The 23,885-nt window shown below is 35.8% G+C and overlaps 1 protein-coding gene across 2 annotated transcripts in view; it reads right to left on the reverse strand.

The window, feature by feature from the left end:
• Positions 1-23,885, reverse strand: part of Cped1 (cadherin like and PC-esterase domain containing 1) — a 266,447-nt gene that overhangs the window by 150,134 nt on the left and 92,428 nt on the right. The window lies entirely within an intron of this gene.

Consider the following 23,885-nt stretch of genomic DNA (forward strand, 5'->3'; position numbering starts at 1 on the left):
GAGAAAGGATATATATTTCTCTGATAACTTGTAATAAAATCTTTGAAAAACAAGTTGATAGTTGTTTGAAAGTACTTGGTAATTTTAAAAAAATGTAATTTGAGAGAGCAAAAGATGAAAGATTAACAAATATTAGTACTTTTCAAAGTAATGTCTTTGATTAACTGGAAAACTAGAACAGAATGGTAATATTTCAGCACTTTGAACTTTGGGTAGTTCAGTACTTTGAACTTTGGGTGGTATTTAATAACACTGTACCTTACAATATTTACCAGAATTTCTTTTTATGTTATTGTTTGCGAGAAAGAAATTGTCATCTTCTCAAATTAAAGAATACTTGAAAACATATCGTGCCAAATATCATAGAAAAAGGTTAGTAATATTTCTATAATTTAGAAAAATGCAAATTTAAACCACTGTGAGATACTGCCTCATATCTGTTAGGATGATTATTATTTTTAAAAACATAGAAAGTTAAAGATGTTGGCTAGAATACAAAGAAACTAGAATCTTCTCGCCTTCTTGGTGGGAATGTAAGGCACTCCAGCCACCTGGAAAACAGTATGCTGTTTACCATTTAATACAGCAGTTCCACTGTGGGGAGTATATTCAAAATAACTGAACATAGTATTGTAAGCACACACATTTTAGTAGTAGCACTATTCATCATAGACAAAACCTGGAAGCAACCCAAGTGTTCAGTGACAGATGAAGAGATAAGCGAAATATGATCCTACCATACAATGAGTACTATTTATACATTGTTAAAGAAACAGGTTACAACATTAATGAGCATTGATAAGATTATACCCAATAAAATAATCCAATCACAAAACACTTCGTGGTACCACGTAATGTAGCAACTAGAGTAGTCAATGAATATCAAGGAAAGGTAGTTGTCAGAGGCTGAGGAGAGGGACAAATGGTAAAATGTTATTTAGTGGACAGTGTATCATTTCAGCTATACAACAAGCTCTAGAGACTGGTTCTGTAATAATGTGATTATCCACCAATCCTTAAACTGTTCAAGTAAAAATTGAACAAGTGAAAAGTGAAAAATTTTGTGTTATTGTGCATGTTAACCCAGTGAAATTTTTACAAAGTTCTATTGCAGTTTTCACAGCTGCACCCCACGACACAACCATGTTTAATTGTTTCGTAATTTTGTGTCATCAAAGTCCAAAAGCGTGCCTCCTTAATGGTCAGAAATTTTGTGAAACAAAATGAAACAGAACAACAACAACAATGGAAAACTCTACTTTTGCTTTGTTTTTCAGCTCCCACAAACAATAGAAATATTCTCTACTTTCATGCCGTCTACTGTAGATCTCTGTTTATCTGTGCACTTTTTTTATCCTTAAACTTTTTATTCCTTTTGGATGTGAAACAAGGCCTACAGAACTCAATTTCTGATCAAATGATTCATCAGAGAAGGTAAAGTAACAGTGAGATACAGGTCTAGGAGATGATTGTTTCAGGTTACAATCAGTATTCAAAAGGAAATAGCATAGAAGGATTCAGGTACATTTACACCCATCAATAAATATATAAAAATTAAATAAATAAAAATTCAAGAATCCATGGCCTTTTTTTCAAATAAAGATGAAACAAGGATGTATTTGTATCTATTTCTAATGCAGTTTGAATTTAAGCCTAGTGTACTTTCAGATATTATTATTCTGATATTTTTAGACTCAACAGGGTTCTCTCTGAATTTTATCTAAGCAATCTGTTTCCTTGCCTCTTGATAAATGCTTAAAATGTATCTGAAGTAACAAAAAAGCTTTAAAATTTTGTAACAATAAACTTTTATATGACAGTCTTTTAGGTTGCCCTATAATTCTCAATAAAAAATACATTCATAATTTTAACTTTTTAAATTTCAATGGTCACATGTCATAAAGAGTTCTGACACAATTATTGGTCATATATAATTGTTCAGAACAACAGGCGTGTGAGAGAAATTTTGTCAAATAATTTCTGAAGCAAAAATGTTGAAAATCTCAGATGGTATGATTTCTTTTTATTCATTTAATCTATATGTTTCCTGAAAGAAACATTCTTATTATTACAAAAAAGGATTCAGCATCAGTATTATTATTACTTTTATTTTTTGGCACTAAGAATTGAACTCAAGATTTTGCACTTGCCAGGTAAATGCTTATGCTGCTGATCTGTAGCCCCAATCCAGTATTATTATTTTTAATATAAGCATGGTGGAAACTTGATCACATAAATATGTAGACATGCAAGGATGAAATTACTTATAGTAACATGACTCAGTTCTTTGAACTCCATCGAAGATATTTGAAAAAAAATGACACAGTAATCTATTGTGAAGTAATCTATCTGTTAAAAACAAACTGAAAACCTCCATTGTGAATGATTTGTTTCCTAATGCTTAACACCCTTCACTTTCTATAGAAAATACAATATTTACATTTGTCTTTTTCCCCCTCTTGGGAAAGCTTTACAAATATCTTATTCTGTACAGCTGCCATTGTCATAATATCAATGACTAAGTAAAAGCCAGGATTTTTTTTTTGAAAGGCAGAAAGAATTCAATGATAGGCTGAGAAATGAGAGTCTGCTTTAGTACTTCCACAGGAAGATCCAATTTTTGGAAGGTGTTGACATGCAAGGTGAAGTTCTGGACGTTTGTTCACGCAGAGTTTTCACGGGTCCCCAAGGGCACATGACATCCAGCTTGCGTGTCACAGCTCTGGACGGGCTGCTCCAGAGCAAGATGTCTGTTCCGAGGGCTGAGCAGGCAATGATGTGCCAGGGAACATTTGTGCCCCTAGAAAAGTCTCCTTTCTATTTTAAAGACACGTGTTTTAAAAGGAAAAATTGGGTGTTTAAGACAAAGAAAAGAAAACCTTTGAGGAAGACAACATGGCTAAATTACAAATCTAAGTACTGATATGATTTTTATTTAGCGCACATGTGTTGCTGAATATAATTCTATATTGTATTTAATAAAAATTACTGACTTTCCTTACATGGCAGACACTGTACATTTTCCATGCACTCTTTTGATTGTACTCATAGTAATGATACATGATATGTGAATGGCACTTATATCCATTTGATAGATAAAGAAACCAGGGGTTGAGAATGCAAGTTATATGCCTAGAGCTATACAGCCAGGACTAATCAACATGAGTGTTGGAGCCAGGATGCTTGACTGCAAAGCCCAGCATTACTTTTGCCCTTGTGTCTTTGATTATATTACATAGGAATGTGGCTAGAATTTGAAATATAGAAGAATGAACATTCTGTGTTTTTCTTTCCATGGAAAAATATGTCTGAAACTGTCATAATTTTCAAATATATGCCTCTAAAACTACACATCTAAACTATCAATTTAATAACTTAAATGTTCATGCAACCTAATTACCTTCTGGGAAACCTAAGGTTTTTTGTTTTTTATTGTTATTGTATATTTTTGCCTGGATTAAGAAAAAAATTCCATGTCTATTCAAATAATTTAAGAGTATAAATATTCTCCTCATTTGTTTTAGTTCATTGAACATTGGCTTTGCTTTAGGTAAAACCATGGAAAAACTGAATTAGCTGAACCTAAATTGGAATACTTTTCGCTCACTCCTTGGAATTAGATAAAAAACTTTAATATGGAAATAAATTTTACGTTTCCAGTGACATGAATAATTTTACTTGCTCATACTTCTTAATAATCATAAGTTTTAAAGCATATATTAAACTTTGAAATTCAGAATACAGGTTCTGTGTGATTAAAGCAGTTTCATAGTTGAAAATTTTCAATTCACCCAGAAGAATATAAGAGAATTGATCAGAAGCAGAGTACAGCAATACAAAAGGCTGTGAATAGCATAAAAAATTAACTATTTGCTTTGAATACTGGAACCTTGATTACATTAGATTCAACCTTCTCAGAGAAATGGCAAGTTTTCTTTATTATCCCTTCAGGAATCTCTCAGTAGGATATAATGGAACAGAAAGCTTTAACAGTAAAGACCAAAAGCTAAAGTTGGAAAGATTTTATCATTGAACTCTCTATATATCTACTCATTTTCTTTATATGAATACCATTGTTCATATAGGTCACAGTTATTTCCATACAAGACTTCTTTAAGCTTCAATAAAATAAGGTCCTATAGCTCAATTGAAAATGTTCCATCTTTCATTAACTACCCACAAAATGATATTGAAATTGATAGTATTTATTTGTAATGCATAATACTTGTGACAGGCAGCACAAAAATTTGCAAAAAGAGATGTATTTGATAGAAATATTCCTCTCATATATTTATAAATACTTTTAAATGATTAATAAAATAAAAAAGAAAAAATATTTTTATGTTCTACATATTTTATGCAGAATCTGTAATTCAGATCTTATTACATCTCATGGTCAAACACAAAAGAAAAGGAATTATGTGTATACCAAATAACGGATTCTGGTTGCACAATAAAGAAATGATAGAGTCATTAATCATAAAACATGAATGTCTGCAGTTTTAATATTTGGTGAATCCATAGCAGATTTGTTACACTTTACTATTACTTACATGTAATTCATATCAGTTATCTTGTACCTCTTATACACCAAACAAAAGCTATTATTTTCATGTAATATTTTAAATCGACATCTACTTATTACATATAATTTAAAAGTCCATGATTTACTATCTAGCCCAACATAAGTTTATCTAACACAAATCAATATTTCCCCATTGTGACCTGAGGCTTTCTCTGCCCCTAGTTTCTCTCTATTGCTTTCAAGATGCCTGTATGATGCCCAATGTAAATGGTATCTTTCCTCTATTCATATAGAATAGAAATCCACAGTATTTACATGAGATAACAGTGAGTGGTAGAAGCTCTGTTCTGGATGTTATGCAATGCATTGTTTTTATGTGACAATTCAAAAAGTGGTAAATAAAATTCATAAGTTTTTAATTTACAAAAAATAAGTGCTATTCCTTTGCCAATTTGGTGACATATGGCCAAGACCTTTTATTTGCATATAAGTGAACTAATAGGTATGGTAAATATCTAACCTACAGAAACCACATCCACAAGGCATTGGTTCTACTGCAATTGGAGCAAGAACATAAAGACATGTCTAAAGAAATCTCAGAGCAGAATGCTTCTAGATTATACAATTCCCCCACAAATGTTGAAAGTTTTACACCCACACTTATTTCACTCAATATGCTTTAAAGCAATACTGCATTGGTGTATAAACACACAACACAATAGTGTTTTACAGATGCTTGAACATAACATGCTTGCCCCAGACAGTGAGGCTGGAGTTCAGCATTCAGCATGCTTTATGAAGGAAATGCAGATGGTTTCTTAGTACCACAAGTTGTCATAGGTTGATTAAGACAGATTCTATTCCCTGAAGATTTGAGTCCTAATCCTATCTGAAAGTTACTAGCTCTGTCATCTCTACTAAATCACAAATCTTCATCCATAGATGAATAAAACATATCACCCTGAATCCTGAGCATTTTAAACGTTTCAAACAGGACCATATATGAGGATACACTCAGAAGATGACAATTGCATTTCACATTCCATGAAGTTCGAGCTCTTTAGATTCTGCTTCTTAACACATCTGGCTTCACAGACTCTACTTTTTTTGGCCTTCCTTTCTCATTCTTTCCACCTCAGGATACCCTAGAACTTTCTCTACTACTATAGACACACAAACTTTAGCCTGCTGGATGATGCAAGATGCATCATCCTGTCACCTCTATGTCCCTGACACACAGCCAAAGTGCAGGCAAGTGAGTGGAATCAGGCTACCTGATTCCAGCATCCTGGAATATCATATCCAGGATATCAGCATCCTGCACGAGGGGAACTACCAGCTCCTTGCTGCCCAGTCAACCCACACAGTCCTGAGGAGTAAACGTTCAAGGTCACTATGCTTGTGGAGGTTTGTTGTCCAAAAGAGAACTGATCCAGTTTTGCCTCTCTTTTTGTTTGGTCAAACTCAGTCTTCTTTTCTTCTTTTTGAAATAAAACCCCTGACTTGCTAATGTTGCAATAATAGTACTTGCATGTTTGGGAAGCCCTGGCCACAGTAGGATATGTGGCAAAGACAGTTACTTTTCTCTCATTTTAGAAGTGATGTGACACCAGTATTGGAAAGTAGAGGGTCAAAGACTGGGAAAAAGTAAGACATGGAAATGAAGTAACTGGGGGAAAACACCAAATTCTTTTTATATTGTTGTTGTTGTTGCTTGTTTGTTTTGTTTGTAGACAGGCTTTCACTGTTTAGACTGGTCTGAAACTCACTCTGGAGCCAGGCTGGCCTTGGACTCAGAGCAGTCCTCCTGCCTCAGCCTCTTGAGCGCTGGGATTACAGATGTGTGCTGTTGCCCAGGTTTAATACCAAATTCTTAAGAGGAAACTTGTTCAATGGGGCTTGCAGTTGGGGTCTGGAGTCAGTGAGGTCTGAGAAGAGCAAACGGGTAAGAACCGTCCCTAGAGGCTCAGCCACTGAGGAAGCAAGGCGTCGGCTGCTTGGCATTTCACCACTTCCTCGCCTCATTCTCTCCTTTCCACTCCTTTTGACTTGTCCCTCAGCTGATCTCTCTCGGGAAAGGCCACCAAGGTTCACAGAGCCAAGAGTCATCCCTGAACCCTCTCCTCCTATTCCCTCTCCTCTTACTGCCAATTCTTGCTGCTGCCTCTAGGGTGCACCCGCACCCCTCCTTTACACCACCCGCTCAGCTGAATACTCTCCTTGACTGTGAATTCTGTGGGATTGGTTCTTGCCTTTCTTTCCACTCTTCTCGCCACAGAGCTGCCTTGGTTCTAAATGATTTACTTTCAGTGTCTGTGTTGTTCTGTCATTATGCAAAGACTCTTCTGCCTCAAGCCTTTGCAAATGTCCTTTGCTGAGAATGTTTCCTCATCAGCTTTGCAGATGGCCCTCACACCTCTCCATGCATTTAAGCTCATGTGGCACATAGGGAAACCTTTCTATTTCTTACACACATGGCATTTCAGTTACTTTCTCCTCATTATCCTGTTTGTTTCATTCTCAGTCAAATTAAACATATATAATGATTTTATTCATATTTTTATGTATGTATAATTAATTTTATGTTTTCCATCTATCATTTCACACAAAAATAAACTCCACAAAAATGAAGAGTTTGTCTTTTTTCTTGTGCTACTGGAGGCAAATAAAATGACTAGGACATCTTACAAGCAAATTCAATTAAACCATAGGAAAACTATGCCTATATGACAGGCAAAGGAATGTTCAGAGAGGTTAAAGAATTGCCCATGGTCATACAGTGGTACAAGGGCTTCCTTACTGCCCATCAACCCAAGGCCTTAAGACACAGTACCTGGAGATTTTTATTTTCTGGCATGCATATTCGATACTACACATTCCATACTAGTGATTTATTTTTCTCTTTTTTATAGTAAAAATGCAATAAAATATTTTCTTATTACTCAGACTGAAAGAAGTCATCATTGTCCTATTCATATTGAAAGCATGAAAATGAAATATATTTCCATAATGAAATATATTAGCATAATGTTTTTGTTCTGTAACTTCTGAATTTAGATAATGGCTTGACTATGTGACTTGAATGCACATGCATTTTATAGATGATTTGGGCAATCAAGCACATGAGAAAATTCTCACATCTTTAAAATACATCTGAAAAAATTCTAGTGAAATTTCTACCAAAGAATCTTTGGAACAGCTTCTTTGAGAGAGAGCAACAGAGCAAGGCTGAGAGTGTTATGGCCCATACACTGAATCAACTTGAGAAGTTCAGAAGTTTAACTAAGAGACTTAGCAGAGAGCCAGGGTTCTTACTTTATAAATATTCTCATCCTACCAAAAGGAGGGCAAAGAGATTTTGTGAGTGTTACATCTGCCCTGTGGGGAAAGGGATGATGTTAGCCTGCTTACAATATAAGAAAGGAAAGAAGCTTGTTTCCCTCCCCCGCCCTTTGGCTCTGGCTGCTTTTGCTGGCCGCTGCCTTGAAGTGTTGCCCCTGTGCCTTGGAGACAGCTGATTATGGACTGAAACCTCCACAGAAGGTGAGCTAAATAAACTGTTGTGGATTGATAACTGGTGGACAACTTAAACACCAGCTGAACTGAATCAGTGTGGTGCTGAGCATGGTGGCCCACCTGAGGACTGCTGCCAGCATAAAGATGAGAACTGGGGAGGAAGAGTAGTGTTGTGGGTTCTCCTAAGCATTGTTGTTGTTTGGAGCTGTTGATTCTCCTGAAAAAGCTTGTGGATCTTCTTCCCTGATGTGAATTTGGCTGTTCTCATCATCAGAGAGGCTCAAGATCTTGTGGCTAAGAGTGGTTGTGGTTCACACTTTGGGGGGACTCTGGTTCTTATTTTGAACACAGCTTCCTGGCTCTGGAGGGGAAGGTCAGTGTGCTGCTCAAGCTTGCCGGCTTCCTGATATGAACTTGGTTTTTCTCATCGTTGGAGAAGCTCGAGACTTCATTGTTGTGGAGGCTGGCTGTGGTCCTTTTCAGGGAGCCCTGGTCCTTATTTTGAGCATTGCTTCTTAGCTCTAATGGAGAACCCATAACCTAGGGGCACAGATACTTCATCCTGCTGATATAGACTTTCTAGCTTCTACTGCTAGAAAGACCTGTGGACCTTCAGAGCACAGATCCACAAAATGGACTTACATGAGTCATTGTTGTGGGCTCTAGGTCTCCAGTTGGACCCATGGAGGACATTTTCATGGGTTCTGGGTCTTCACCTTGACTCATGCAGGGCAATATTGTGGGATTCAAGCCTTTGGTTGGATTTCCTTGGGTCTTTAGTGTGTGGATAGATTTCCTATACCTTTTTTGTATTAAATTCCCTGGATGACTATCATAAAATAGTACTATTAATGATGTGTCTTATATGTAATTGTTCTCTTTGCAATCCCTGACTACAACTAAACCTTTCCTTCCTTCATTTTGGGTGTTGGGTATTTTGACTTGGCAACAAGAGAAAAGTAAGCAAGACAGAGAGCAAGAAAGAAGAGAGAAAGACACACACACACACACACATACACACACACACACACACACACACAGAGAGAGAGAGAGAGAGAGAGAGAGAGACTATGAATGTGGATATGAAGCTATGATAACTATAATTATCAAATTCTGTGAGACTAGAGATCAGACATGGTCTCTAACATAAAAGGAGAGCAATTCTGCACAGGGATACAGGTACATATAAACACAGGCATATCCAGAATTTCCTCTCCTATTTGCAGTTCCTTTCTCCAAATTTTGAAAACTTTCTTCATAGAGCTTTTAAGAACTACTGCTCAGCTCTTCAAATACCATGTTTCTGCTTGTTTTGGTGTCTCCTTCACATGAGAGGGTACCTAACTGTCTTTCTGTGTGTGTTTAGGGCTAGGGGCTGCTTATCATTTGGGTACTTTATTGATCTGGCCAGGCAATTGTCTGAGAAACATCTAAAGGCAGTATCTTTATTTTCTTTGGTACTGGGAATCAAACTCACCACCTTGAGCTTGCCAAGCAGGCCACTGTGCCACTGGGCTCCATTCCTGGCCTCAAATGCAGTATATTTATTTTATTTTATTTATTTAGTAGTGCTGTGGATTGAACTCACAACCTTGAGCTTGCCAGGCAGGCTCTTATGCCACTGAGCTAAATCCTGGCCCCCTCAAACGCAGTACCTTTAGGTCAAGAAACTAGACTTTCAGCTTTCTGATGGGAAGAATAGCTTAGAACTGCTGAAAGAATCTGGAACTCTATCTACATAATTCAAAAATAATGCCTGGTGGTGAGCAGCAAAGATGGCAGATAGATAACAACTGGTTTCAGAGGCTCCCTGAGATAGTCAACTTAGAATTCAACATAATACAGAGTGGGGAGCCCCAAACAGAGGGAGATGAATTCTCTCATCCCAAGAAGAAATTAAGGCAACTTGTTGACCAACCGAGGTCCTGCTGCGACTTGCTGAGCCATCTGAAGTCCTGCCGCTTCAACTCACTGAAGGTGCAGTTACATTGAGTTAGGAGGTCAGCAAGCCTAATGGAGAGCTGAATGGCAGGGTGCCTACATCGACCTGTAGTGAGTGACGGGATTGGAGCCATTCCATAAATAGGGGGGCTCCACGGACAACATTCTGGGACCAGACAGGACTGGCAAGTACAAGGGGCAGCAGTGACTTCAGTCAATTGTTCCCTTCCCAAATGGGATTGGTGGAGTGAGCTAGGCCTGGGTCACGTGATCTGGATGAGACCCCAGTAGGTTATCTGAAATCAAGTCCCTACAGCAGTGCCGCACACTAATCGCACTAACCCAGTGAAGCCTCAGAAGTCTGACTGATCCAGAGGGGAGGTTGCACAAAGTAATACAGTGCAGGCCATAGCAGCTTGATTGATCCTGAGGGGAGGGGCCAGGATACGCTGTCCCTGTCTGCAAATCACTAGCACACAGCAGTGTGAAGGGTCATCTAGTCAGCGCACTTCAGAAGAATTGTAACCAACAAAGAAAGAAACTGGGGCCTCCTGGAAGAAGCAAAAAAGATGGGAAGAGGAAGCAACAACAAAAAGTCCCCAGGTCCCAATCCTGAGAACATTGATCCAGGACAGGTAAATACAAAGGAGAATGAGAACAGCAAACATGCAGTATCAGACACAGTGCCAGTGGACATAAAGAGATATATTCAGGACCTCATAGATGAGTTCAAAAGTGAAATATTTAGCCAAATAAATCAAGATATTAGAAAATTAATAAAAGAGATACTAAGCACCCCTCAAGCAGACACAGATGGAAGAAAGGAGGAACTCAAAGCAGAGAAACATTTGGTGAAGAATATAAAAAAATATAGAATACATGAAGCAGATTCAAAGAGATTACCAGGAAATTAAAAACTCTAAGGAAAGATGGCAAATCAGCTTGAAAGAAACTAAAGATAGATTATCCAAACTGGAGGACAATTTTGCAATGTGGTAGTATGAAAGAGAAAACTTTTTAAAAATAACAAGGAAACAAGTAGTAACAATACAAAGGCTAGAAGATGACAAAAGGATCTATAACTTGAGAATAAAGAATGTGAATGAAGAAGCTGGGGTACAAACAGAGGAACTACAAAGGTTATTCACAGAAATAATTAAGGAAAACTTCCCAAACATAGGAAAAGGAAATAATATTCTGATATATGAGGCATACAGAACTCCAGCCACCTACAACCAAAACAGAGCTACACCCAGGCATATAATAATCAAGATCCCAGAAATTCAATATAAGAACAGAATATTAAAAACTTCTAGAGACAAGAAACAGATAACCTACAGAGAAAGGCCCATCAAAATAATGGCAGACTTCTCAACATAAACCATCAAGTCAAGAAGAGCCTAGAGTGAAATATTCCAAGTCTTGAAAGAAAATAACCTCCAGCCCAGATTGATATACCCTGCTAAACTGTCTCTAGAAATTAATGGAGAAACAAGATGCTTCCAAGACAAAGAGGAACTTGGGAAATTTGCAAACACCAACCCAACTCTACAGAGAATACTGTAGGGCATTCTAGAGAAAAATAAAAGTACTAGGATTCCAGGAACAGTGGCAGAGAGCCCTCAATGAAAGGAGCAGAAAACAGAATGAAGAAGATAAGCAGACAACTGATGGCAAAAAAGAGCATAAATGAGGCAGAGAAGATTTTATTCAAAACTGATATGATTGATAGTGTCAAGTCTGAGAGTTTAGGCAACTACACTGAAGATGACAAGATTCACTATGATACACATTCTGGTTTGATTACTGCCTGTTTTTGAAGTTCTATACTATATACATAATTGTGTTTTTATTAATACTCTTATGTACTGGTATATTCAATTGTACTATGTCTGATGATATAGCAAATTCTATTGGAGATAACAAGAGACAACACAGGAACCATGATAGAACTCTTTGTACAATGGTCTCATATGTTTATTTCATTTCATGTGTTTATAGGAATATGTTTTGTTTTGCCTTGCTTTGTTTTGTTTCTCCCTCTAATATAGAAAGGATAGAAATACATGTTAAGACTCATGCATTTGTAGAATCTATAAACAGTTTATGAGAACTGACCTTATGACACATGATGAAATGAACAGATACTTTGAAGAAAAAGAGACACTAAAATACCCAATGCTGGTCCTGGAGTGTCATAATGTGACACCCAGCAATAGTATTATTCTTTTTTCAGAGTGATATTAGCCTGCTTGGTTTATTCAGTCTCAACATAATTGAAGATACAGAAAACTGCATGTATGTTTAAGTGTATAGGATTGATAACCATATTTCTAAGTTTTTGTTGGATAGTTGAACAGATCTGGTTGCAATCTCACTGTTTGAATCCCCACTTTAATATGCTCCACTTTAGTATCTTGAATAACTATTTGTAAGAAGACAGTCTGTAATCATCAACTAGTGATTTCTTGCTGTTTATTTTTTTCTTTGAAATTATGTATTATTTCTACCCATTTTCTGTTTTGTTTAGTCTTTCTTTAAATAAAATTTAAAAAATAACTACTGCTCAGGTCTAAAGATGCACTGGAAAGTACAAAGAAAGCTATGAGGCAGAAGACCGAGTGATGTGTGTGACAATACTCTGTATTAGTCTAAGATGGGGTCAGAAAATGGCCGCCTTACAGGCAGATGCTCCACAAAAATATCGCTTAAGCTCTTTGCCTATAAATTGCAGTATATACACAGCAGCACTGTGGATACATGCAGAACTAGAGTAAGAATCTATCTCAGAGAAATGAAAGACACATTTTTATTCCATACCACAGTATTAGGTCATTGATAAAACTCAAAGAAATTCAGTTCAATAACAGACCTGCAGTTCAGACTGAAATCAAATGCAGATATCACAAATGACACATGGTTAAGAGTAATACAGTTGCAGATATTGTGCCTAAAATACCAGTGATAACGTCATAGTAATTTTTTAAAATTTGTGCATTGAAAATTCATGGAAAAAGAACACTCTGTTACTGAAAAATACAATAAAAATAAGTCAGATAATTTTGTGGACTAGACAACTTAAATTGGACTGAATTCACATTACAAATCTTTACTTAGCAATATAGTCTTTCTGCCACAATTATTAATTATCAAAGCTTTTCAGAATAAATACAGACAGGTGTGTATATAACACAATGAAAGAAGGTCAAAGCTTTGTCTTCTAAGCAATTGTGTATTTTAGTGCAATACCAAAAAGTTCCACTTGAGGGCAATACAGCAACTTTTTTGCTTTATACTGTAAATTGGTTTTCTTGGTGACAAAAGATTGCTGTTTCTTCCAAATTTTAAACCACATTTTAATATATGGGAGGGAAACGGCTGTATTTCATTTCAAACTTACAATCCATAAATCTCATAAGACAAATGCAAGTCAGATTTTCTCCTGAAAGGAGCAAAAGTCTGTCTACTTTTAGCAGACAAATCTGTTTTACCTAGTTGGCACATTTGAGGATATTTTATAGTTAGAATTTATCATAGCCTTTGAAACAGAGCTCAAGGAATAAAGGGAATTGTTAATAGAAATGTGAAAATTACAAAGGAAAAATAAATACTGATGAAAATATTTTATTTCTATATCCGTGTAAAAATATAAATATCATTTGTCTTCCCTACTGGGTACATTTCCTCTAATAAATTCAGGCATTAAAAGTAGTTCATTTATGAGACACTGCTATTGTTTTCACTGTTACTATTTCACATTCACTTATCACTTTATTTTTATTACTAATTATTCATTTCAATAATTTTATGCATGGAGTCCCTATTCCAAACAATGTCTTTCCCCTCATGTCTGCTGAAACTCTTGTGTGTGGTATTAAAGCTTCTTTCCAATTTAAATAAAGAATAAGCAGAATGTCTTATTTCAAAGATTTCAGACATATTTAGGCATGTTTCTGTCCTTGTTTTTGTCCTCTTGATTCTTTACTAACTGTCTATTTTCCCCTCCCAATATGTTTTCCTGTCATCAAATAGTATTTAACATCACCACAGTTATGAAAAACTCAGGTTAGCCTTCTTGTCTGTATTCAGGGATCAAGATTTATAAAATTAAATTCAGTTACTCTCTAAGTGTCTCTGTGGAAAAGGAACAATTTAGGAGGCTGGTGGGGAGTTCTGCTGTAATTCATGAGTCCATTACCCAAAGATCTAGTTTCATAATTATTTATCATATGGAGGGTACTGAAGAAAGAATTATAGGCTGTTCTCCTCTGAACATCTTTCTGGCTTTGCTTCTTCTCATAAAGAATGAATGAGAAGAAGAGGGTAGAAGGGAAAGGAAAGGAGAGGCTGGTCAATGGGTATACTGTAGTTTAGAACATGGGGTCCGGTGTGCTGTGGCACAGTGGAGTTGAGTGCAGGTCACAATACTGCACTGTGTATTCCAAAAGGGTGCCTCAAGCCTTTGCAAATGTCCTTTTGCTGAGAATGTTTCATCGTCAGCTTTGCAATGGCCCTCACTCCTCTCCATGCATTACAGCTCACATGACACTTAGGGAACTCTTCCTACCTCTCACACACGTGGCATTTCAGTTACTTTCTCCTCATCATCCTGCTTGTTTCATTCTTAGTTTAACTAAACATACACAATTAATTATATTCATAGTTTTATACATGTTAATCTTAACATTTTCACAATGGAAATGGTGAATATTTGGGGAGATACATATATTTAACTTGATATAAACACTGCACAATATTTACATATATTAGATCACTACATGTCACCTTGTAAATATGTAAAAATGTTTATATTTTTATGTATCAGCTAAAAACAAATTTAAATTTTAAACAAATATTAAACAGAAGTGATGAGAAACTAAAGTAGCAGCAATGTTGTACTCCAAGGATACATAAAATACCCTGACACATTGCACTTACTAATCCTCTTTTTCTTGTGCTTATGTATTCCTTTGCTTTAAACACTTGCTTATTTTGTTTATTTTGTAACATGGGATCAATGAGGAGTATAAGAAATGAGTGGAACACTTGCTCTGGGCCAAAAGTGAAAGGGTTCCACTGGTAAATTTTAAAGAGCTTCTGCTTGGGGCAATGGCGCTGGCTGTCTCCAAGCCCTCTCTGAGTCCATCACACACCCTGCACTCACACCCACCGCAGAGCTCCCAGGAAACAGAAGCTTTGAACAGGACAAGTAAAGGAGAAGAGAAATATACATCCTCACATCCCAAAAACCCTGAAAAAAAAATCCCCCTTTTCAGACTTCAAGTACTTTAAAGGAAATCACTTACCTCCCACACTTCACACTGAAAACCTTGAAATTTAGCTCACCTTCATTCTGTGACATAACATTAATGCTAATCAACTGAGGTTGTAGAATTAAAGGAAATAATTGATGGATAATGAATAATTAGCAAATTTATTTATTGAGGGTTAGGATTTACTTTTAGGCACTTTATGTTTATTATTCTCTCCAAAATATATGTTGAAGATTATTCCTCAGTGTGAGGTACTGTGAGGGTGAAACTCAATGTGGTATTTAGGTAAGATTTTTGGGAGGTGATTAGAATTAGATGAACTCTATGGTAAGGCCTCTATGATTAAATATTGGTGGCTTTATGAGAGAGAGAGTGATAGAGAGAGAGAGAGAGACTATATACATCATGCTTCCTTTCTCTTGATACATGGTGCCTATGGCTCCTCAGGATCTTGCTATCAAGAATGCCATCAATTGATATGATTCCTATATCTCAGACCAAAATGAATTTCTTTTTATTATTAATTAACTCAACTATACAATTGTGTTGTAGCAATAAAAATAGACTAAGACAATATCAAGTAGTACATTTGCATGTATCTATTAATTCATTACATTGATTCAGAGGATATAAGACATGTTTAAATTAACAAGATTGTTTGTATAAGCTCATCACAGTATTTCCTGTTGCCAAATCTACTCTTGAGTCCTATTTTCCCAAATGACAGTTTTTAGTGCTGCTATTAATAAGGCGTAGTTAATTAAAATGATAATTGTAGGTTACCATTCACTGATCAGAATGTTTAAGCATCTGCCTGGCATTCGGTGAAGTCTTCAGGACACAGACACAGGCCTGTTTTTCTAGAGTTTAGAATCATGTGTTCAGATTAACACTCTTGACCACAGAAACATGAACATAATGGTAAATATTTTTTCTTACTTAGGATAATATTTCATATTCAGTTTCAAAAATTAGTGAATAGAGCAATTCACTAATTTGCAATATCTGGCAAATTGCAATTTGCAATATCTGGCAAATATTTTCCATGACAAAGTCAAAAGCAAATGACTCAATTGAATGAATGAGAGCAATTCTTTTTAGAATAAAGATAAAATTTCCCTAAGTATTATTTTAAACTAATACACTTCAGAATCATGCAAACCAATCCTTTTTCTAAAGCAGATAACTGAAGTAATATTTAACACCATGGGCTGATTAGATAAATGTTACTTTGCAGTTCTTAGTTAAGTTTTTCCTTCCTGTCAGCTTCAGTACAATTTTTTAATTTAATTATACATTGATTGTCTATAATTTCTATTTATAGAATATCAGACTTTATAATGAACACCCAAATGCAATTTTTAAAATTTAATCAAACAAGAATAGGGTAAATAACATATCAATTCTTTTTACAAACTCACAGGAGCAGATTTTTATTCACTTTCTTTCTAGAGTATACATAAATCTCCCAGGCCTCCAAAGGGCCAGATGCTCAATGAAAGTCCTTTACAAGGTCTATTCCACAACCTGCAGTTTTATAAATAAAATGATCAGCAGAAGAACACTTCTTAAAGTTGAAAAACCATTCTGTAAGTTTGTACCTGCTTCCAAAGACATTACTCATTTTTCCTCTGGGAATATATGAGCTATCTTATCTGACATTATCAAAGGCACTGCATAAATACTGACGACAAATGAAGTCAAAGTGAATAAGGATAAAAATAGATGCATTTTTTAAAAGAGGACCTTGCAAATAACATCATGCCCCTCTTTGCCACATTCTGCTCTGCACAGCTATGTTGACTACATTAGTGCAAGAGACAACTGTAGACACCAGAGATGTAAGAATGTCCCCCAAAGGTGAAGAGCTGGTGATTCCAAGCCAGACTGAACAGGAGTTTTCTTTCACTTGGTTTTCTATCAAAGATGATTCTCAAAGATATCGATGTGAAAAATGTATACATTTCTTGTGTTTTACCCTTTGATCAAGGTGAATCTGAGCAGAATTCCAGGTTGCATTTCCTGGAAACCAAATTATTGTTTATATATCACTTATCTATATTATTTGTATATACTTGCAAAGTAGAATGACTGCTTAGAGTAATTAGAAATAAAGCAGATTTAAGCAACTTCCTCACTCAATTTAAGCAATCTTTGATTCATGAGGCATTTAGCAAGAGATTGATTGTATGCAAGGAATCATCTTCATATAAATTTATATCTGATATCAAATACTGAAAGTCAACAAACATAGCTTCTTCAAATATGGAATGGCAGTGGTCCTCCTGCCTCAGCCTCCAAAATGCCGGGATTTCATCACATCCTGCACTAAGTTATAGCTTAACAGGACAAAATAAGGCTTTTGGTAAGTTTTTATCTGAAAATTTACAAATAACTTCAGTAATGCATCTTCATCAAAATAGTACACTGTGGTCATCAGTGTAAAGATCTTTCAAACCTAGTGAAAAGTTCACATTTAAGTTCCCACTCTGTTGGGTAACTTCTTGTTCTGTGATTTGTGATGGATAAAGAGATACCTTGGGACTTTTTATTGTAAGAATCAAATTTAAATTTCTGACATTTCTAGAAATTAACCTATGTATAAAGGCAGGTGTGAATACTTCTGAACAAAAGTTGGTTAGAATGGTTGCTAAAGAATTCTACTCTTGAACTGCTGGCTATAACTGGAACATTTAATAATAAGTCTGAAATTTTTGGGGGAAGATATTTTTCAATAAGATACTGCTTAAAATTAGATTTATTATATTCACCAAGAAAGTAATACTGCTTTAACAACAACAAATATGATGGTTTTAAATTCAGATTAAAAGGTACAGTAACGATATATTGGGATCACTGTTAATTTTATTTCTGCTTTTGAATTCCCCCCTTTAAAATTTTAACATTCTTGGGAAACATCTAATGCTTATGTTATAAAAATTTTTTTTATTCTAAGGGGATTTTTAAAAATTTGTTTACAGAAGTTTCATTATTTTTCAAATTTGTATTTCTTGATATTTTTCAGCTCCCTCAAAGCTCCTACAGCATCACAGCAGCAGACCTAATTGGAAATAAATGAGCTCATAGTTATATCTGTTATTGCTTTCATACCTCAGCTAGCTGCCAGAATGTTCTATAAATGGCCACTGATAACCAGTTTAGTGGGCTTGCCTCACTGAACAGTGCATAAATCATTACTGATTTAACTAAGTAATTTCATCTCTGCATTCAGGATGCCATGGTACACACACACACACACACACACACACACACACACACGCCTGCATGTACACACAAATTATGTTTTGTGGAATTTAAGAAAGGGAGTTTCATAACATAACTGATATAACATGGTTAGTTTTTAAAGTTGGGTTTTAGTTTTGTCCTCCACATTATCATTGAGAAGTTTATGGGTAATGTGTTTTTTCCTACATCTAAAATACTAGGATGAAATAGCGAGGTAAACGATCTATGATCAATTTGCTTTAAGTGAAATGCTTTAAAGGGCGAATACATATCCCCTTGTTTCCTAAAATCCATCCTTATCATCGAGTGTAACTTTGACTTCACAAGGAGAAAAACCACTTTCTTGTACATTAACTCAGGAAGCAGCACCACTTCCCCTGAGAGCAGAGAGCAGTTTTGTCCAGAATAATCAGATAAGATCCAAAAAAGATAAACCCCAAGGACAGGATGAAAATGACAAGAGCTGCATTCTCTCCTGTACTGCAGCCACAGCTGCAGCTTGCACCCCTCCCCCAGACAAAAATATCAACAAGAAAATAGTGAGTAAAGCCTGAAAAATATAAGGAAAACCAAATCCAACAGCTCTCCCTTCTTGTGATTTATCTTCAGAAAAGCACATACATAAAAACAAACACAGAAACCTTATCATTTCTACCGGGCATTCCTTTCAGGGTAGGTAGGGTGGCACTGCAGTAAACAAAAAAAAAAGGAAACACACTTAAAGAATCCCTGAGAGTGCCTAAGAGCTTCAGCTTCCTGTTAAGATGGTGTATTAGCACAAAAGGAGACAGAAGTGTGAATTTGATAACAAAACGGTGATTAATAAAAATCTGAAAGCTGAAAGCTGTTTTGAACTGGTCTGGCCCTGGCGGCCGTGGACAGGGAGGCTGGGTGGAAACTGCTGGCGGCCACACGAGAGAGGTCAGCTGGAGCAAACTGTGCGGATTTTCTTTCAACCTCATCTCTGCTCTCCAGGGCAGCCTCTACCTGTTCCTTCTTGTTGATAGATAACAGATCTAAGTCCAGGCCCGGGATTCAGGGTACTGTATTTCCTGGGCATAATGTGCGCTCAGGTAAAGAGCTAATGAGATAGATGGGATTACCCGTCACCCTGCACTTCACTCCTTCTCCCTCTTAGTCTGAAACATGAAGTTTGGAGATTACAAAAAGGATGGGCTTGCTTCCATTCAGGGCTTTTCTTCTGGAATGCAGAGGTGAAATTCTGACAGGGAATTCACCCAGCACAGTGGCAGTGTAAGGAAGCAGCTCAGGGTAATTCTGTGGTACCAGGAACTCTTGGTCAGCCTGCCCTTGGACTCACCTGTAAGGGCCAGTGTTTCCCAGGCACTGAGTCAGCTGGAATGTGCAACATGGGCAAGAAACACTTAACCTCAAAGGACAAAGGAGCACATGAAAAGTAGAGGGACCTCAAAGGAAAGGCCGTAAACTCAGTAACAGGTATCATGCTACAAAAATGGATGCACTAGGATTCACAACAAGAATGGGTAGAATACACAAGGAAATAGTGGGAAACAGTCACAAAATGAAATAGGAAAAGAAATCAAGGAAAAGAGTACAAAGGATATACAGCAAGAAATTCACAGGTGTAAATAAAAATGTACATAGTTTTTAAGTTCAAGGACATTGACATACAAGTTACACATACAGCATTAGCTAATTAATGGAAATACAGAAAAAAAATCAGCTGAAATTGATCATAGGAAAGAATATAAAGATTTCATGATTTGGGAGACAAGGTTCAAGCAATGCTCCAGAAAACAGAAATGTTTCCAGAGAGTAGACAAGGAGATAAACAGCAAAATAATAAGGAAATATAAAACCAAGATCAAAATCTGGACAACAGAGAAGGAAAAAAACAATAAGCAAACACATTTCAAGAACAAATGAAAACTAAATTTCCATAATTAAAGAGGAAAGACTTCTAAAACAAATCAAAAACACTCAAATATATAAAGAAGCAAATGCAGAAGAGTACTGTGAACAGATAAAGCAGTAAGTGATAAATTCCTTGATAAAGTTTGTCTGCTTTTGAAAGAAAAAAAGACTAAACAAAAATAACCAAAACAAAAAAAAAGGAAGGGGATGATTATTTCAATTAAAAATAAAAATTTATATTGTGATATGAATTAAGACTAAAGGAGACTTGAGGGGACAGAATGGAGGAAAGAGCAGAAATTTTGAAAAATTTTAGATATCAATATGAGGAAATAAACATGAATATATGTCTTAAACTATGTTATGTATTTTGAGGATGCACAACTTTTAAATTTACAGATCATTCAAGACTTGCAATAAAAAACAGGAAAAGGTGGTTAAAAGAAATGAAACAAAAGCATTCAAAGTGTCATAGTTACTTTCTGGTCACTGAAACACAATACTTAACACTCACCCTTTAAAGGAGGAGAGGTTTACTTTGGCTCAGTTTGTAGAGGTTTCAGGCCAGAGTTGGCTGGCTCCACCTAAGGGTGGCACAGCAGAGAGGCATCAGAACACAGGAACAGCTCATGGCATGGGAGGCAGGAAGCTGCCAGCCATCAAAGGAAAAGGGCGGTACATACACCCTTCTGAAGGGTCCATGTCCACAGTATCCACTTCCCACCAGACTTCATCTCCTAGCATCACACTAGCTATAAACTCCTCAGTGTTTCCCATGCTTATGATCCAGTTATCTTCCAAAAGCCTACCTATGAGCATGAACTTTGGGGACATATCTAGATATCAGCCACAACACTAAGTAGACAGATGAAATGGAAGAAATAAATCCTAAGTGTTTGCTTGCTTCTTCTTGAGCAGGGACACCTATATTTTTCTTCCCGTAGAATCTGAGTGCCTGATTCTCAGGCCTTGAGGAAAACACTGAATTGTACCACCACCTTTCTTGGTTGTCTTGCGTATAGACAGCAGATCCTGGGCCTTCTTATGAGGAAGAAAATAAATATTTAAAACCAAGTTATCTAATCTTGAAAATAAAAAGTGGAGACAAGTAGTCGCTCTTGCTAGGCATTCAGACATACTTATGCTGTGAAGTAGTGTAAATATTTAGAGCAACTAAGACAGAATGGGAAGATCAGAGGCAGCTCTATATCCATATGGAGACATCAGATTGATGGTAAATTGTAAGTTTTCCATGATGTTTGGAGAACTGATTGACTATATATTAAAGAAAATAGATCAATGGTACACTCTTTTTGAATTAAATATTTATATTTTCGAGAAAAATTATAAAGGTAATAGAAAACAAGTGGAGAAGCATATCTTTTTGATCTAGAAATTTTAAAAAATTCTGAAATTAAATCCCCAATGCATAAACAAGAAAAACTAATTTTATTCATCAATCGAAGATTGTTTATATCAACAAAGGGGCACTGTGGATAAAGCTGACAGGTACACAGGAAGCTGAGGTATTTGCAGGAGTAGTACATAGTATTTTATCTGTTAAACTGGCAAAATTTGGACTAGTAAAGACTAAGTATTGGCAAAATGGTGGGGATATGAAACCTCTAAAGGGGGTAGAGACTGATGGGGACATTCTGGGGGATAAGCTGCATTATTTAGCTGTCAGATAGAGCTATGATTGCATTGTTGGCTTTACACTCTGCAGAAAAATCCCAAGCACCTTAATAAAAGGTCACACACAATGGTTTTTAATTGGAAAGTACAATTTGTATTGTCCAGGAACTGGAGCAATAAGGGTGTTCTTACTAAAGAAGTGGATAAGTAAATAGTAATGGAAAACACACACAGAGTACAATAAATCAGTGAAAAGATAACCAGAAAATATGCATGTAACAACAATGGTGGTGCATGGCTGTAATCCCAGTTACTTGGGCAGTTGAGGCAGGAGGAAAGCAATCAGCCTGGAAAACTTAGAGAGGAACTTTATCTTAAAAAATAAAAAATAGTTGGAGATGTAGCTCAGTGGTAGAGCACTCCTGGGTTTGATCCCCAATACTACAAAAGCAAACAAACAGCAAGTACCAATGGAAATGACCTCTTCCTAAAAATATCCAGTGCTGCATCAAAAATATTAGAAAATGGAAAATATAATAAATATAATATAATAAAATTTCCACATATTACAAATATAATAAAATATATAAGAAACTGGAAAATATAATAAATATAATATAATATAATTTCCACATATTACAAATACATACAAAAGAAAATATATTATATAAACAGGAGTGTATAGAATAAACCATTATAATGGTGATTTTATGAAGTGAGAAGAATTGAGTGGGGATTGCAAACAAAATGATAAATGGATTAAGTAGAATGGATTAAATAAATAGATAAAGAGGCCTTGGACAATAGCAAAGATTTCAGTCTGTACTCAAAAGATTTGCTAAATATATGAATATGTTGACATGATCTAAGAGCATCATATCCCATCTCTATAACTGAGCTCCAGTTACTGGATTAGGGTGAATTTACAAGGTCACAATTTTGTATAGGTAAAAAATGGCCAACTATCAGTGATTCCATATAATTATATGTAAAAAGAAGGAAAAGTGGAAATAATGAATGGTACTTGAGGAGATAAAAATAACTACAATAAGGAATTTCAGGAGACAACATTAAATCAAATCAGATTCCATTTTTTCAAGATTATTTGAAAACCATAGATACTGATGTGATCAAGATAGGATGATTGATTTAAAAATAAAGAAAGCAATTTTAAGAAAATGAGTCATAAATACCATCCCTAAAATGTCAGATATTTTATTCACTGTATTTACATTCAAGTGTATCAATTATCATGCTAAGCTGTTTTTAATCAACAACATTGAAACGACCTATTACATTTTTCATCATTGTAATATTTTAAGAACTAAAAATACAATTCATGTGAAGTAAATCCTGGAAAAGAAATTAAATTCAGTCACTCTGAGATCTCTTAGAACTATGAAGCATTCGTGCATTTTTAAAAATTTCTTCCTGTGTCTTTTTATCTCTAAGCTGAACAATTATTTCTGTAATATCAAATTTTCCTTACCACATGTTGTCACAAAACCCAATTTTAAGCCTAGTTAACCTGAACCACCTTTTCCAACTAAACTTTTGTTGGGTTATTGTTAAGTTCTTCCCTGAAACAGTACTCATCACCCTTTGTGCCACTGCTTGTTATGTCAGGCACACTTGGGAGTTTTGTTTTTCACTCAGCAAATATTCCACGTGAAATGATATAATGAAATGTATATTCTATTTTCAAACTGTGCAGCAAGAATCATAACAACAAAATTATATTTTTATTTATGACATTCACTACGTGCTCCTTAAATAACTGGAAAGTCAAGGAATGGAAAGCCAAGAGTCAGGCCAAGAACTAGCTCTGGATGGGTCACGGGATTGAACTAACA

This window comes from Cavia porcellus, unplaced genomic scaffold, assembly GCF_034190915.1.
Source record: "Cavia porcellus strain 051 isolate PalLab524CR breed Dunkin Hartley unplaced genomic scaffold, mCavPor4.1 scaffold_2, whole genome shotgun sequence".
Classification (NCBI taxonomy): Eukaryota; Metazoa; Chordata; class Mammalia; order Rodentia; family Caviidae; genus Cavia; species Cavia porcellus.